At 40.7% G+C, this 14,342-nt stretch overlaps 1 pseudogene; it reads left to right on the top strand.

Annotated features, from left to right (window-relative positions):
- Positions 1 to 12,222: 12,222 nt before the first annotated feature.
- LOC117508911 lies at positions 12,223 to 14,196 on the top strand (annotated as a pseudogene).
- Positions 14,197 to 14,342: the final 146 nt, after the last annotated feature.

The raw sequence follows: 14,342 nt of genomic DNA, 5'->3' as shown, positions 1-14,342 counted from the left end.
CTCAAAACACCAGTGGGGTGACTTCACTATGAACCCCCATAACCTCTTCTCCACAGTCATGCTTTGAAATGTGTGCAGAATGTGGTTTTGCATTGTGTTGTTGAATAGTGGGACATCTTTGGAATAGATGTCGTCTTGAAGGCAGCAAATGCTGCTGTAAAATCTCAATGGACTTTTCTGCATTAATGCTGCCATCACAGAAGTACAATTACATTTGGCAAGAGCACTCTCACAACCCATACATGACATACCCTGGCTTTGGACTTGTCGGGGTTTGAACAATCTGGATGGTCCTTTTCGTCTTTGTTCTGGAGCACACAGTGTCCATTTCTTCCAAAAAAGATCTGTAACACTGATTGTTGACCACAATACATGTTCCACTGTTGGAAAGTCCAACCCAATGCCTGGAGGAAAGTCCAACCTTGAGGTTAACATAAAGCTACTTTTTTTGCACAAGTTTTATGAATATTTGTGACTGTATCGCTTGCAAAGGTTTTCCAAAGTAATCCCTTGCCCATGTGGTTATATCAGCTATTGAATGACTGTTCTTGATCCAGTGCCGTCTGGGATCAAAGATCGCAGGTGTTCAATTAGGTAGCTTGCCCTTTATACATTGAAATTCTTCCAGATTCCTTGAATTGCTTAATAATATGCACTGTAGAGGGAGTAATATAAAAATCCCTTCCAATTTCTTTGAGGAACATTGTTTTAAACATTTCAAAAATGTTCTCACACATTTCTTGAGAAACTGCAGATCCTATTCCCAATTTTGCTCCTCAAATATGAGCCATGGATATGTTTTTGTACCAAATAATAAATCATCTGTGACATCACCCATTTGAAATAACAGTTTAACTGTTTTTACCTCATTACTTCCCCTAAATTGCTTTGCCCCAACTTTTTGGAATGTGTCACAGGCCTTAAATGGATGGAATGGATGATGATGAGGTTTTATGCTTTACAGTGAGCAGGAGGCTCTTGGGCCAAAAGTCAATGTTTCATCCATCTGAGCTGCTGCGCTCCAAGCATCTTTCCTCATCAGCATACAGAAGGCCAAGTTGTCTGAAGAGGTGCTTGGTGATTGTTTCCCATACCCTTTGTTCTGTTATCTCTGCTGAGAAAACCCGCTCTGACCCCACTCTAATGCTCTCTGCTTGACACCATGGAACAGAGTGGGCATTTAGTCCCGTATTACCCCTCCCTGCTCCTATAACCCCTCCTTTGGCTGCCCTCAACAGTGGCACCCAAGACATGGCTTCAATTGATGTCTTTGGTGCCACAAACAAAACACACCGATTCTGTTGTTGCCATCAGTAGTGTCAGATACCCCATCGACTGCTCAAACACGATGCCAGGCACGCTGTCGCCTTCATTGTGTCTGTACAGTGAAGCTGTGAGAAGTGACGCATTGTAGATAGATAGATAGATAGCTAGCTAGATAGATAGATAAATAGACAGACAGACAGACAGACCTCAAAAAATCCTAAGGGCTTACAGCTGTTAACTTGACTAATGAATAATATCTGGTTTATAACAATTTCTAATGAATCAAATGTCAGCAATATTAAGCAACAGACAAAATTCCCCTTTCAATTTATTTTTTCAAAATAGTTAATCAAATTCAATGTGAATTTCATTTTTCTTTTATCCCTGTTTATATAGTAAATGTATTTATCTTCATTTTTTGCTCCCAAAGATCAGCTTCATTTCCCACGCAATCATCCGCGTTCCAGTTTGAGAACAGCTATGTCTTTGTGCAGCTTTTGTGTACCTCTTTGTGATGTCATAAGGACATTTCTTGAACTACTAGTGCAAAAAGTAAAAGAAAGATACAAGAAATGACCTTAAATCGCATAGGTGTATGTGTTATTGTCAGTGGTGGGCACAGCTAACCAAAAACGTAGCTTCGATAACCACTAACTGAAAAGTTAGCTGTTATAACACTAATGGGCCAAATGTATAGAACACTGCCATCTACTGGATGGCAGTGTGAATAAGCCCACCCAGATATCACACGGTCGTTGCGCTGAATCATACTTAACACACAGAATCTTCAGTTTTGCACATGCCTTTTTTTTTTACAAATACGTATTTATTTGTAAAAGCCAACACACACATTACAGTAACTTGTGTGTGGCTTTACATATAATAAACCAATTAGTGATGAGCGGAGGCTTATTTTCCCATAATGCCTTTTGGCATCTGTGTGTGTTAATGTTCAGACCTTCAGAATTAGCGCATTATTTAAAATTAAAAGCTATGTGTTATATTTTCACTTTGTAAAAATGACACAGTTGACATTAATGTAGATAAACTGTCCAGATTAATTTGGTTTATAAATCAAAACCATAAGTCAAACCTGCTTTGCTTTTCATGACATCTGCCTCACATCTGGAGCATTGTATGTTAAATGTAAATGACTTGTTTGTTTTCTTTTTGTAGCAGCTTGGCAGCCAGGCCCCTTCTGTTGGGGTAGAGTTGAGCTCAGCTCCTCACTGCTGCAAAACACGTAGCAGACAGGAATCAACATGTATGATTTAGGGTTTACAAATGATTTTAACTGTTACTAACTATGCAAGAAAAAAAAAAAAAAAACACGTTAACGGACTAAGTTAGCGGAACTAATTTAGAGGAAGCTAATTGGTCCTCTGATGTTTTTTTAAATCAGCTGAAAAGTTAATCCGCTAACAAAAAAGTTAGCTTCGCAAATTAGCGTTAGCAGAACTGTGCCCACCCTGGTCATTTTATCCCAGTTCCTGCAGATGAAAAACATCCCCACAGCATGATGCTGCCACCACCATGCTTCACTGTAGGGATGGTGCCTGGTTTCCTTCAGACATGATGCCTGGCATTCACACCAAAGAGTTCAATCTGTCTCATCAAACCAGAGAATTTTGTTTCTCATGGTCTGAGAGTCCTTCAGTTGCCTTTCGGAAAACTCCAGGTGGGCTGCAACCCAGTCTCATGGCAAGTCGTGATTCAGCAGCCCGAAATATACTTTAATCTATTGTTTTGTGATATTGTGACAAAAAGCACTTTATTTTGTCACGGCAGCATGAATTAATTCTCATTCATTTCGTGATGGCTGCACGAAATTAAAAGTGAAGCGGGGGGGTCGGGTGGTTATGGTTAGGGTGGAGGGAAGGAGGAGGATTAGGTTATGGTTAATGTTAGGGTTGGGTGGTAGGAGTAGGGTTAGTAATAGTTAGTTTAATAAAAAATCACATCACGAAAATTTGACTCACTTCTTCAGGGGAGCACGAAAAAAAAAAACATGAGATTGGCTGGGCTGCCATGTGCCTTTTACTAAAGAGTGGCTTCCGTATGGCCACTCTACCATACTGGCCTGATTGGTGGATTGCTGCAGAGATGGTTGTCCTTCTGGAAGGTTCTCCTCTTTCCACAGAGGAACGCTGTAGCTCTGACAGAGTAACCATCAGGTTCTTGGTCACCTCCCTGACTAAGGCCCTTCTCCCCCATTGGGTCAGTTTAGACGGGCGGCCAGCTCTAGGAAGAGTCCTGGTGGATCCAAACTTCTTCTATTTACAGATAATGGAAATTACTGTGCTCAATGGGACCTTCAAAGCAACAGAAATGTTTCTGTACCCTTCCCCAGATTTGTGCCTCAAGACAATCCTGTCTCAAGGCAATTCCTTTGACTTTCTTGGTTTGTGCTCTGACATGCACTGTCAGCTGTGGAACCTTATATGTAGACAGGTTTGTGCCTTTCATGTCCAATCAACTGAATTTACCCCAGGTGGACTCAAATTAAGCTGTAAAAACATCTCAAGGATAATCAATGGAAACAGGATGCGCCTGAGATCAAATTTGAGCTTCATGACAAAGGCTGTGAAAACTTATATATGTGTGATCTCTTAATTTATTTTTAATAAATTTGCAAAAATCTCAAAAAGAACTTTTTGACATTGTCATTATGGGGTATTGTATGTAGAATTTTGAGGGGAAAAAAAAGAATTTCATCCATTTTTGGAATAAGGCTGTAACATAACAAAATGTGGAAAAAGTGAACCACTGTGAATACTTTCCAGACGCACCGTATGCATACATATATAAGTATCTGATTTATTTCCACATATGCATGTAGCCCAAATCAGATCTGAGAATGTCTAATTCAATGTATCTTACCATTCACATATTCACAGTGCAGGTGATGCTGAAGAAGTGAGATGTCAGCTCTCTGTGTGAAAGAACCAAAAGCTTGATTTAAAAGTGAAAAAAGCTACACTGAATTTTACATTTATATTATTGAATGCAATTTTCCACAGAATTATTGTATTATGCATCAAAAGAGTGTTTGCACAGACTGCAAATGCTTTACCTTTCATTACATTTAATTACAGCCTTATAATAAGAGAATGTACTTGCATCCATCCCAAAATTACACTATGCATGGAACAAAGTGTGCAGAAAGTTTATATTTGTATTCATTATCGGAAATCATCAACTGTAACAAGGAAGGGTTTTACTTGACGACATCGAAATAATGAGATTTCACTGTTGTCTTTGCAAGATGCTTCACCCAAAGTCAAACTACACTGTAAGATTCTTATGTTTCCAGTGAGCGACTGGTACACAGAATGATCTTCAAAAAATACAACTATCACACATCCATAATGAGGCTCGACTGAGGTGAGAAAGTCCAGTGCTGGAAAACTTTCATGAGTTACAGAAAAATAAAAGTCTCACTACACTGCATGAACATGCTTGGAGGGGAAATCTGTAATTGCCTTTAAAAGAAATTCCTTTTTGACCTGTGAAAAACGTGGGGTTTTTTTTTTAGTCCCAGCCAGTGGGTGCAGGGGTGGACCTGAGCTGTAATTGGTTTCTGTTTACCAGTAATCCTGCCACAGTTACAACCACAAGCAATTAGCCAGACAGCTCCGCTTTATCAGTATAAAACTGGAACAGTGTGTGCACACGTGTCTGCCCGTGAGTCATTTTGAATTCTACACACTGAGAATATTCTGTTTAGTTTTAACCCTCTAACAAGCAACTGGAGGGTTAAAACTGCATTTTATGAGGGAAGAGTCTTGGATGTCGATGATGTCACAGAGAGTCTGAAAGCACAAATGCAAATTTTTCTGTGTGTCTGTTACAAGAGAGAATGTAATTAGGTTGAGGCACACAGGAGATTAAAATCAGCTCTTTTGTCCCAGTTTCCTTAAGTCTCCTTGTGCTGAATGTCACCTAGAATGACGACATTACTGTGGCAGACGTGACTCCACTGAAGGCTGTTCTCGGTGAAAAGAAACAGAACAAAACACAAAATTGTAGCTGATTTCAGAACTCAGAAGTGGAGTCTGACTGAAGATCAGCAACATTTCTATTTTAATGTTTGGTCTAAAGGTCAGCAGTGAATAATCAGAAAGATTACAGAAAATAATTATGACAACATTATGCAGACAACATAATTACAGGAAGATTAAACAGGATTGCAGATTTTGGAAGATACAAGAAGTGGACACTAGAGATACAAGAACTCGGACAGTGGAGAAACAAGAAGTGGACACTGGAGACAAGAATGTGGACAGTGGAGAAACAAAGAAGTGGGCACTGGAGACACAAGAATGTGGACAGTGGAGAAACAAAGAAATGGACACTGGAGACACAAGAATGTGGGCAGTGGAGATACAAGAAGTGGACACTGGGGACATAAACATGTGGACAGTGAAGATACAAGACAAAGACATTTGAGATGCAAGACGTAGACACTGGGGATACAAGAAGTGGACACTGGTAATACAAGAAGTGAACACTGGAGACACAAGAATGTGGACAGTGGAGATACAAGAAGTGGACACTGGAGACATAAACGTGGACAGTGAAGATACAAGACAAAGACATTTGAGATGCAAGACGTAGACACTGGGGATACAAGAAGTGGACGCTGGTGATACAAGAAGTGGACACTGGAGACACAAGAATGTGGACAGTGGAGATACAAGATGTGGACACTAGAGATACAAGAACTCGGACAGTGGAGAAACAAGAAGTGGACACTGGAGACACAAGAATGTGGACAGTGTGGACACTGGAGACACAAGAATGTGGACAGTGGAGATACAAGAAGTGGACACTGGAGACATAAACATGTGGACAGTGAAGATACAAGAGAAAGACATTTGAGATGCAAGACGTAGACACTGGGGATACAAGAAGTGGACGCTGGTGATACAAGAATTGGACCCTGGAGACACAAGAATGTGGACAGTGGCGATAGAAGAAGTGGACACTGGAGACACAAGCATGTGGACAGCGAAGATACAAGAAGTAGACACTGGAGACATAGGCATGTGGACAGTGAAGATACAAGATACAAAGACATTTGAAATGCAAGATGTAGACACTGGAGATACAAGACATGGACACCGGCAATACAAGAAGTGGACACTGGAGACACAAGACTGTGGACAGTGGAGATATAAGACAAAGACACTTGAGATGCAAGATGTAGACACTGGCAATACAAGACACGGACAGCCGAGATACAAGAAGTGGACACTGGAGATACAAGACATGTATGCTGTTGATACAAGAAGAGGACACTGGAGATACAAGACATGGATGCTGTTGATACAAGAAGAGGACACTGGAGATACAAGACGTGGATGCTGTTGATACAAGAAGAGGACACTGGAGATACAAGAAGTTGACGCTATTGATACAAGAAGACGACACTGGAGATACAAGAATTTGGACAGTGGACACACAAGAAGTGGACTCTGGAGACACAAGACATAGACACTGGGGATACAAGAAGTGGATGCTGGTGATACAAGAAGTGGACACTGGAGACACAAGCATGTGGACAGCGAAGATACAAGAAGTGGACACTGGAGACATAGGCATGTGGACAGTGAAGATACAAGATACAAAGACATTTGAAATGCAAGACACAGACACTGGAGATACAAGAAGTGGGCACTGGAGACACAAGAATATGGACAGTGGAGATACAAGACAAAGACACTTGAGATGCAAGACGTAGACACTGGCAATACAAGAAGTGGACAGCCGAGATACAAGAAGTGGACACTGATGATACAAGAAGAGGACACTGGAGATACAAGAAGTTGACGATATTCATACAAGAAGTGGACACTGGAGATACAAGAATTTGGACAGTGGACACACAAGAAGTGGACACTGGAGACACAACAAGTGGACACTGGAGACACAAGAATTCAGCCAGTGGAGACACAAGAGGTGGACACAGATGACACAAGGAATGGACTCTAGTGATACAAGAAGAGGACTTTGATGAAACAAAAAGTGTATAATGAAGACACAAGAATTCAGCCAGTGGAGACACAAGAAGTGGATATTGGAGATACAAGAATTCAAACAGTGTAGATACAAGAAGTGGACATTGAAGCTACAAGAAGTGGACACTGGCAATACAAAAAGGGGACAGTGAAGACACAAAAAGTGGACACTGGAGACACAAGTATTTGAATCTGAATCCTGACTTCAGTGTCCATTTCTTATATCTCTAGTGTCCACCAGTATCAGGTTTCAGATTCAGTGTTTTGGTAGGAAGCAAACAAACAGAGATACATGGAAAACAGATCAGGAAAAGCAGCTGGTTGATGACACACTCTGTGGTGGGCTGCAGGTCTAGGCTGCACTTACAGTGATGCTCACATCGAAGAGTCTGGAAGAGAACTAGGCAAATCTGGTGCCAAAAACAAAGAACATTCTGCAGGTTTTCTCTTCATTTGATCACCACAGAAGGTGATTTCACAGATGAGTTCCTTCCCTGAAAGCAAAGTAGTGCTGGAAACACCCATGCTGAGGTCATTATTTAGAAGGACCTGAAGACTGTCGAGCATGTGGCTGCCCAAGCATGACTGAAACACCTATGGTGAATATCAAAGAACGGAATGCTTCTGGGTGAAACATTTCTTTTTCATATGATTGGAGGTTTTTGTTGAACATCCAGCAAGTCTGACAATTCTGTGTGTGTAGAAATTCTCCTACTACTATCATGGGCCACGTCTTTGTGTTTTGCTTTGATCTCCACATTGTTCTGTCTTCTTGTGTTATTATACACATTGTTTTTGTCTGTGGCCATTTTCTAAGCATCTGTGATTTATTATTGTTCTCTATGTTTTTGACTAATACTCCCCGATCCCCCATTGTAATATTATTTGGTGCTTTTACTTTAACATTTCAGCCATGTTATTTTGTGTAACTTAACTTCCTTATTTCTGCTCTTCTGAGTTCACATGTTTCTGCTATTCTGGCTTTGATTGTTTACTCGTATTTATCTGCAATAAGAATATTTCCTCATTTCCAGATTGTATGAGGTCTATCCTGCTTTCTTGCATTATTGTTGCAGTGCTTTTTACCAGCATTTACTGTCCAGTTGCAAATCCTGACTGCTGCCCTGTGTTAATGATTATTGTGTGCTGTTTTGGATTGATTGTCTGGTATGAAAACTTTGTGTTGGATAACCCTCCCCTGCTGTCCTCAGACAGACTGTTTATTATTTAGACTCATCACCCATGTGCTTGACTAATTTTGATCAAGCATGTTGGTCTACTGCTAAACGTCAGCCTTATGTTTTAGCCTTGGAGTTTTTGGGACAATAAACCTGTTTTTATCTACTTTTCATTGTGGTTCTCTGAAAGACTGGCGGCCTGTCTAGGGTGTACCCAACCTTTCACCCAATGACTGCCGGGATACGCTCCAACTCCACTATGATCCTTAATTACAATAAGTGGGTACAGACAATGAATGAATGATTGGATGACCCTTTATATTCACAATTATTGCAAATAAGAAGTAAAGGTTCCAAAAATGCTCCCAATTAGGGGTGCTGACTGCTAATTTATTAAGAAAAATAAATAATTTCTTTACATCATTTGTATTTCCACAAATCAAAAGGATTGTGATTCATCCATCTATTTAAAAAACGTTGTATAACCTTCATTTTTGAATGCAAAGAACTGTCTATAATGCAAGAGTGAAAAAACTAAGACTGAAATAAGAGGAGCAAGTCACTGGAGGATAGGGGAAAAAAATGAGGAAATTTTATGAATGAATCTGCTACCAGCAGACAGCGAACCATCTGAGACAAGATTTGACAGGCAGCCAAAAATAGAGACCACAGAGCACCCTGGCTGACGACAGAACTTCTTTCTTTCTTTCTCTCTTTCGCTCTGCAGTCTTTTTGGCTGAGTCCATACAATGAGTCATCGGTGGACATTAACCGTGTCTGATCCTCTGTGCTGCAGCACGCACGCAATAACTCCGCCCACCGCCGCCTCGACTCCAACACCACAAAACCAAAACGCGTGTGCGTAACACTGTCATTAAAAATGTCAACAGTGATTTTTTTTTTTTTTGGCAGGCTGTATCTGACATGATCGCGCGCGGCAGAGACACGCACACGTCTTCTACATCAGTCATCCTAAATTTAGCACCGTTATCGTGCGTTAATATGCTGTGACAGAAGTCGTGATCGGTGAAACGTATACTGAGAGAGAGAGAGAGAGAGAGAGAGAGAGAGAGAGAGAGAGAGAGAGAGAGAGAGAGAGAGAGAGAGCAGTAGTTTTGGGGGTGACTCGTGTCTGTGTGACGTACGTGTCAGCTGACTGCTCTAATAGCGCGCTCGGAGCTGTCCGCGGTGCTGACAGCGGACTCTCACCGGAACATGCTCGCTGCACTCACCGCCCTCCGCAACCACTGACCACCGAGGTGAGACTTGCTGCTCCTCACGCACATGCAAAAACTCCACATGCGTCTGATCCGGGAGAGAATATAAAGTTTCTTCTTCTAATATTATGTCTGGTGTCTGTTTGACAACCTGATGCATTCAAACTGATTTTGTGTGTTCAGTGTGCTGTCCACAGCACGGCTTTTTGTTGTTATTTTTCTGTTTGCTTATTTAACTTCGAATATTCACAGTGACTTCTGTTCTGTAGCTTGTTTGTAATTATTTTTAAAGGTATATAAGTTGATATCATTGAAGAACAGTAAGGTCCGGGATTAAAGAGAAAGAAGCATGTCGAAGTGAGTGTTTGTGCATTACCGCTTGTTGTTTCCTGTTAACCTAATAGAGCAACAACCGCGATTAATAAGAAACATTTTTATGCATTTTGTGTGAGTCATACTTATTGAACTGGTCCATTAGAGGACAATAATATTGCATGTAAAGTGTGGCCAACCCCGCCAATAATTTGACTTTGGAGGCTTTCAGAGGTTAGTGGCGGTTTTATATGAGCCATACTATGGAAACGTCAGCCTTATAGTGTTACCTTGACGACCATGCTGTGAATCACAGAGCAGCAATTTGACGACTAATGAGATTTGAACCGGAGGTGACTGCCAGCAACCTTGTTTAGTACCCAAATACAAGCAATAGTCAGCACAAGAGACCTACAGCTTACATGACGAAGATGATGATCATCATCATTATTATTAATATTATTATTATTGTTGTTATCATCACCGTCATCATCATTCTCATCAGTTATCCTTGTCATTAACCACATCAATACCACTATTATTACAATCATCATCATCACAATTATAATAATAATAATACTTATTATTAATCATAGTAACCAGCATAATCATTATTACTGTTATTATTATCATCATCATCATCATCATCATCAGTTATCATGGTCATTATCATCATCGTCATCATCATTCTCATCAGTTATCATTGTCATTAACCACATCATTACCACTATTATTACAATAATAATAATAATTATAATACTTATTATTATTAATCATAGTAACCAGCATAATCATTATTACTGTTATTATCATCATCATCAGTTATCATGGTCATTAACCACATCGCCTTGGGGCAACTGTTTGTTGTGATTTGGCGCTATAAATAAAATTGATTTTATTTGAATATCATCACTATTGTTATAATCATAATAACATTATTATTATTATTATTAATATCATCATCAGTTATCATGGTCATTATCATCATCATTATCACCATTGTTATAATCATTATAATAATTATTATTAGTTATTAATCATAGTAACCATCATCATAATCATTGTTATTATTATCATCATCAGTTATAAGTATCATCATTGTCATTATCATCATCATTGTCATCATCATACTCTATTAATATTAATATCATTGTCATCATCATCATCATTGTGTTGTTGCTGTAATAACAATATTTCCTGTTAAGGGTATGGGGGTTGGGGGGGGGGGGCTGTTTGTTATTTACTCATTATTTATTTATTTTGCCTCAGTGGTTCAGCCAAGCCTGCTTCCTCACCATCACTCCACATTTTCTTTTAGCTGCTACTATTTCCACATTTCAGCTTGTATTCTAAGCAAAATCAAAGCAAAAGCAAAAATGAAACAAATTAAAATAGATTTAAAAAAAAAAATCAAACCAGAGTGCATAAGTGAATCCATAATAAAACAGAATTAAAGAAAGTTGATATAAATCAAGTCGAACCTAGAAGGGAACTTAGTAGAGTGCAGACTACTGCCTAGACAAGAGAGACTCGGGCAAAATATGTTGCTGAACTTAATCTGGATTGCTATCCAGATCCATGCCAAACTGAACAAGTTCAGAAAGTTTAATCCTTTAAATATATATGATTTACCCACCCACTCAGGCCCATGCTTTACATCTGATTTTGATCCAACCCTTTGTTTTGACTCATGAACAAAATAGAATGGTTTGTTCTCTGAACCCTGTGGCATCTCCCGTCCAGGTTTCATGTAAACTATTTCAGTAGTTTTTCTGGAATTCTGGTCACAAACAAACAAGCATGCAAAACAATATTTCTTTTTAAATGTCTTTTCCTTAGTTTTGTGGTAAAATGCATTGTGATGCATTGGCCAATAGTTTTAACACCAACTGCATGAACTCAGAAGCTGTTAATCAACTTTATTGATTAATCATCAGATTAGCTCGTGTTTTTAATTTAAATTTCTTGTGCGCTGATACACATATCAGGCTTCATTATCACATCTGTCCAATGTCAACTTGTATTCGAGCAAAACTGGTGGTCTGGACATTATTTATGGTGAATGTGGTATAGGTGACCTTTGTGGAAGCATCAACGGTGTCAGTTTCACTTATGAGCAAAGTGTGAGATTTCCTAAAGAAGATACTTTTGTTACTGTTGTGTACCTGTTAGCTTAATGTATAAAGGTCAGTGCTGACACGTCCATCTTTGCCTCTCCTCTCTAGGTGACACCATGCCGTCACTCTGCAAACCCACACAACAGGCAAACCTTTCCTCATCTGTGTTGCCAACCTAGTCTTCATCCTCCTCTTCCTCAGTCCCTCCAGTATCCGAGGGGCTTCGTTAAGGGAGCACAGACTGAGGGGAAGCGAATCAGACTCCCCAAGAGGAAATCTCCCCCACGATGCCAATGCAGACATGCTCAAAGCCTTGGAGTACATCGAGAGCCTCCATGAGCAAAGCGGCAGAGATTCAAAGCAGCGCGCCGCTCGCTCCAGGCCACAATGCCACTCGCATGGATGACAACGAGAGGCTGCTCGCCATGCTAAGACTGGGGTCAAATCTGGGCCAAAGCCAAGTTGAAGATAAGCTGGAGGAGGAAGATGAAGACAAGGAGAACATGGGAAAAGAGGATAAAAGTGAAGAGTTGCTAGAGGCTGTGCTCAATGCCCTCCAGCAGACGGAAAAAGACACAGAGCCAGAGTCACTTCACCCCAGCATGGCCCGCGGATTTCCCGGTGAAGGAGCAGTGGTGAGATCAAAGACCGGCATGTATCCCAGGTTGTATCAGAAACAACGTGGTGGAATTACACCTCACAAGAAGCTACCTCTGATGTTTGAGGATGAGGAGGAAGACGAAGAGCATGAGAGTCCATTTAAGCGCACCAACGAGAATGTGGAGGAGAAGTACACACCTCAGAACCTGGCAACCCTGCAGTCAGTGTTTAAGGAACTGGGGAAGTTGACAAGTGCAAAGGCAACGCATAAACGGCAGCAAGATGAGGATGACACAGAGGCAGAATGAGGAAGAAGAAGACAATAAGGATGTGTTTAACATCAGGGATGCAGCATACAACGACGGCACAGACTTTGAAGACTGGGATCCACAACCGGCGGAAGAAGAAGAAGAGGACGAGGAAGATGAGGAGGAGAGGAACAATGAACATGAGGAAAACCGAGGTGTGAACTATTTTGATGATGAAGATGAGGAAAGTGAGAATGAAAAAGATGAAGAAAGCTACTTGATCAAAAGATCCTCAATGTCAGATCTACAAAAGATCAGGATGACATTGCTAATCTGGTGGATTACTACCTTCTGAAGGTGTTGGAGAAAACCGAGAGGAAGAGCAGAAACGTGAGCTCGAGGAGGAGAAAGAGAGGACTGAGAGAAGGGTGCCTGAGCACGAAGAAAAAAGCCCACGGCTGACTACCAGCTTATTCAGATCTCCAAGAAATACCAATTCCACCAGAAGACTTGATGGACATGATGAAAATATCAAATCAGGACAAAGCCCTGCTGAGCCAGTCTCGGAAAAATAGCGAATTATCCCGAGCAGAGGACAGGTTCTCTCAGATGTCCTCAAAGAAGAAACACAAGAATCCCTGGCTTTAAATCCTACCACAGACGCCTACCTGATCGACAAAATCCTAAATCCCAGAAGACCCGAGGATAGAAGAGATGTTGAAAATCCTCGGATTAGGAGAAAATATGGATCAAGCTCCCTCTGGAAGCAGAATCAGCACAAAAGCTCGATTTCACAGCTTCACACTCTGCCGGCGAAGCCTTCAGGGGAATATGCTCCCATACAAAGGTATCTTTCCAACAAATTAAAGCATGACTATGATGACGCCGCAAATGAGGACGAGCTGGCAGCATATCTAGCAGCTGAGATGCTGGCACGGTATCCCAAGCAGGCACACAAAACCAAAATGGGCCAAAAGTGGGATGAGGCCAGACAGACAGCACCGGGGCTTTTTGAGCAAGCGCTACAGGACTACTTTGATCAAATGGACTCGGATCAAAGCCAAACTCCAAAGATCCAGTCTAACGTCAGTGAGAAGGACGATGCCACCCAAATGCAAGGATGGGATAACGAGGCCGTAATGAAACTGATGAGCTACATGAACCCAGAAGTAAGATAACGAAGATGACGCCAAACCTGCCAAAGAAATATACGTTGACAGTGGAGCTGTACATACAAACACACATATGTTGTTCTGTCGAACAGGGAGGGTTGGAATAAAGTATTTTGAAAAACAAGAAAAGAAAGAAGAGTCTGATTTAGTTCATCTGTAGCTTTACAAAACTTTGATTGTGCTCATATTAGCTGAGAAATATCTGCTCTTTT

The sequence above is a fragment of the Thalassophryne amazonica genome, chromosome 4 (assembly GCF_902500255.1).
Source record: "Thalassophryne amazonica chromosome 4, fThaAma1.1, whole genome shotgun sequence".
Taxonomy (NCBI): domain Eukaryota; kingdom Metazoa; phylum Chordata; class Actinopteri; order Batrachoidiformes; family Batrachoididae; genus Thalassophryne; species Thalassophryne amazonica.
This window is presented reverse-complemented; position numbering and strand designations above follow the sequence as displayed.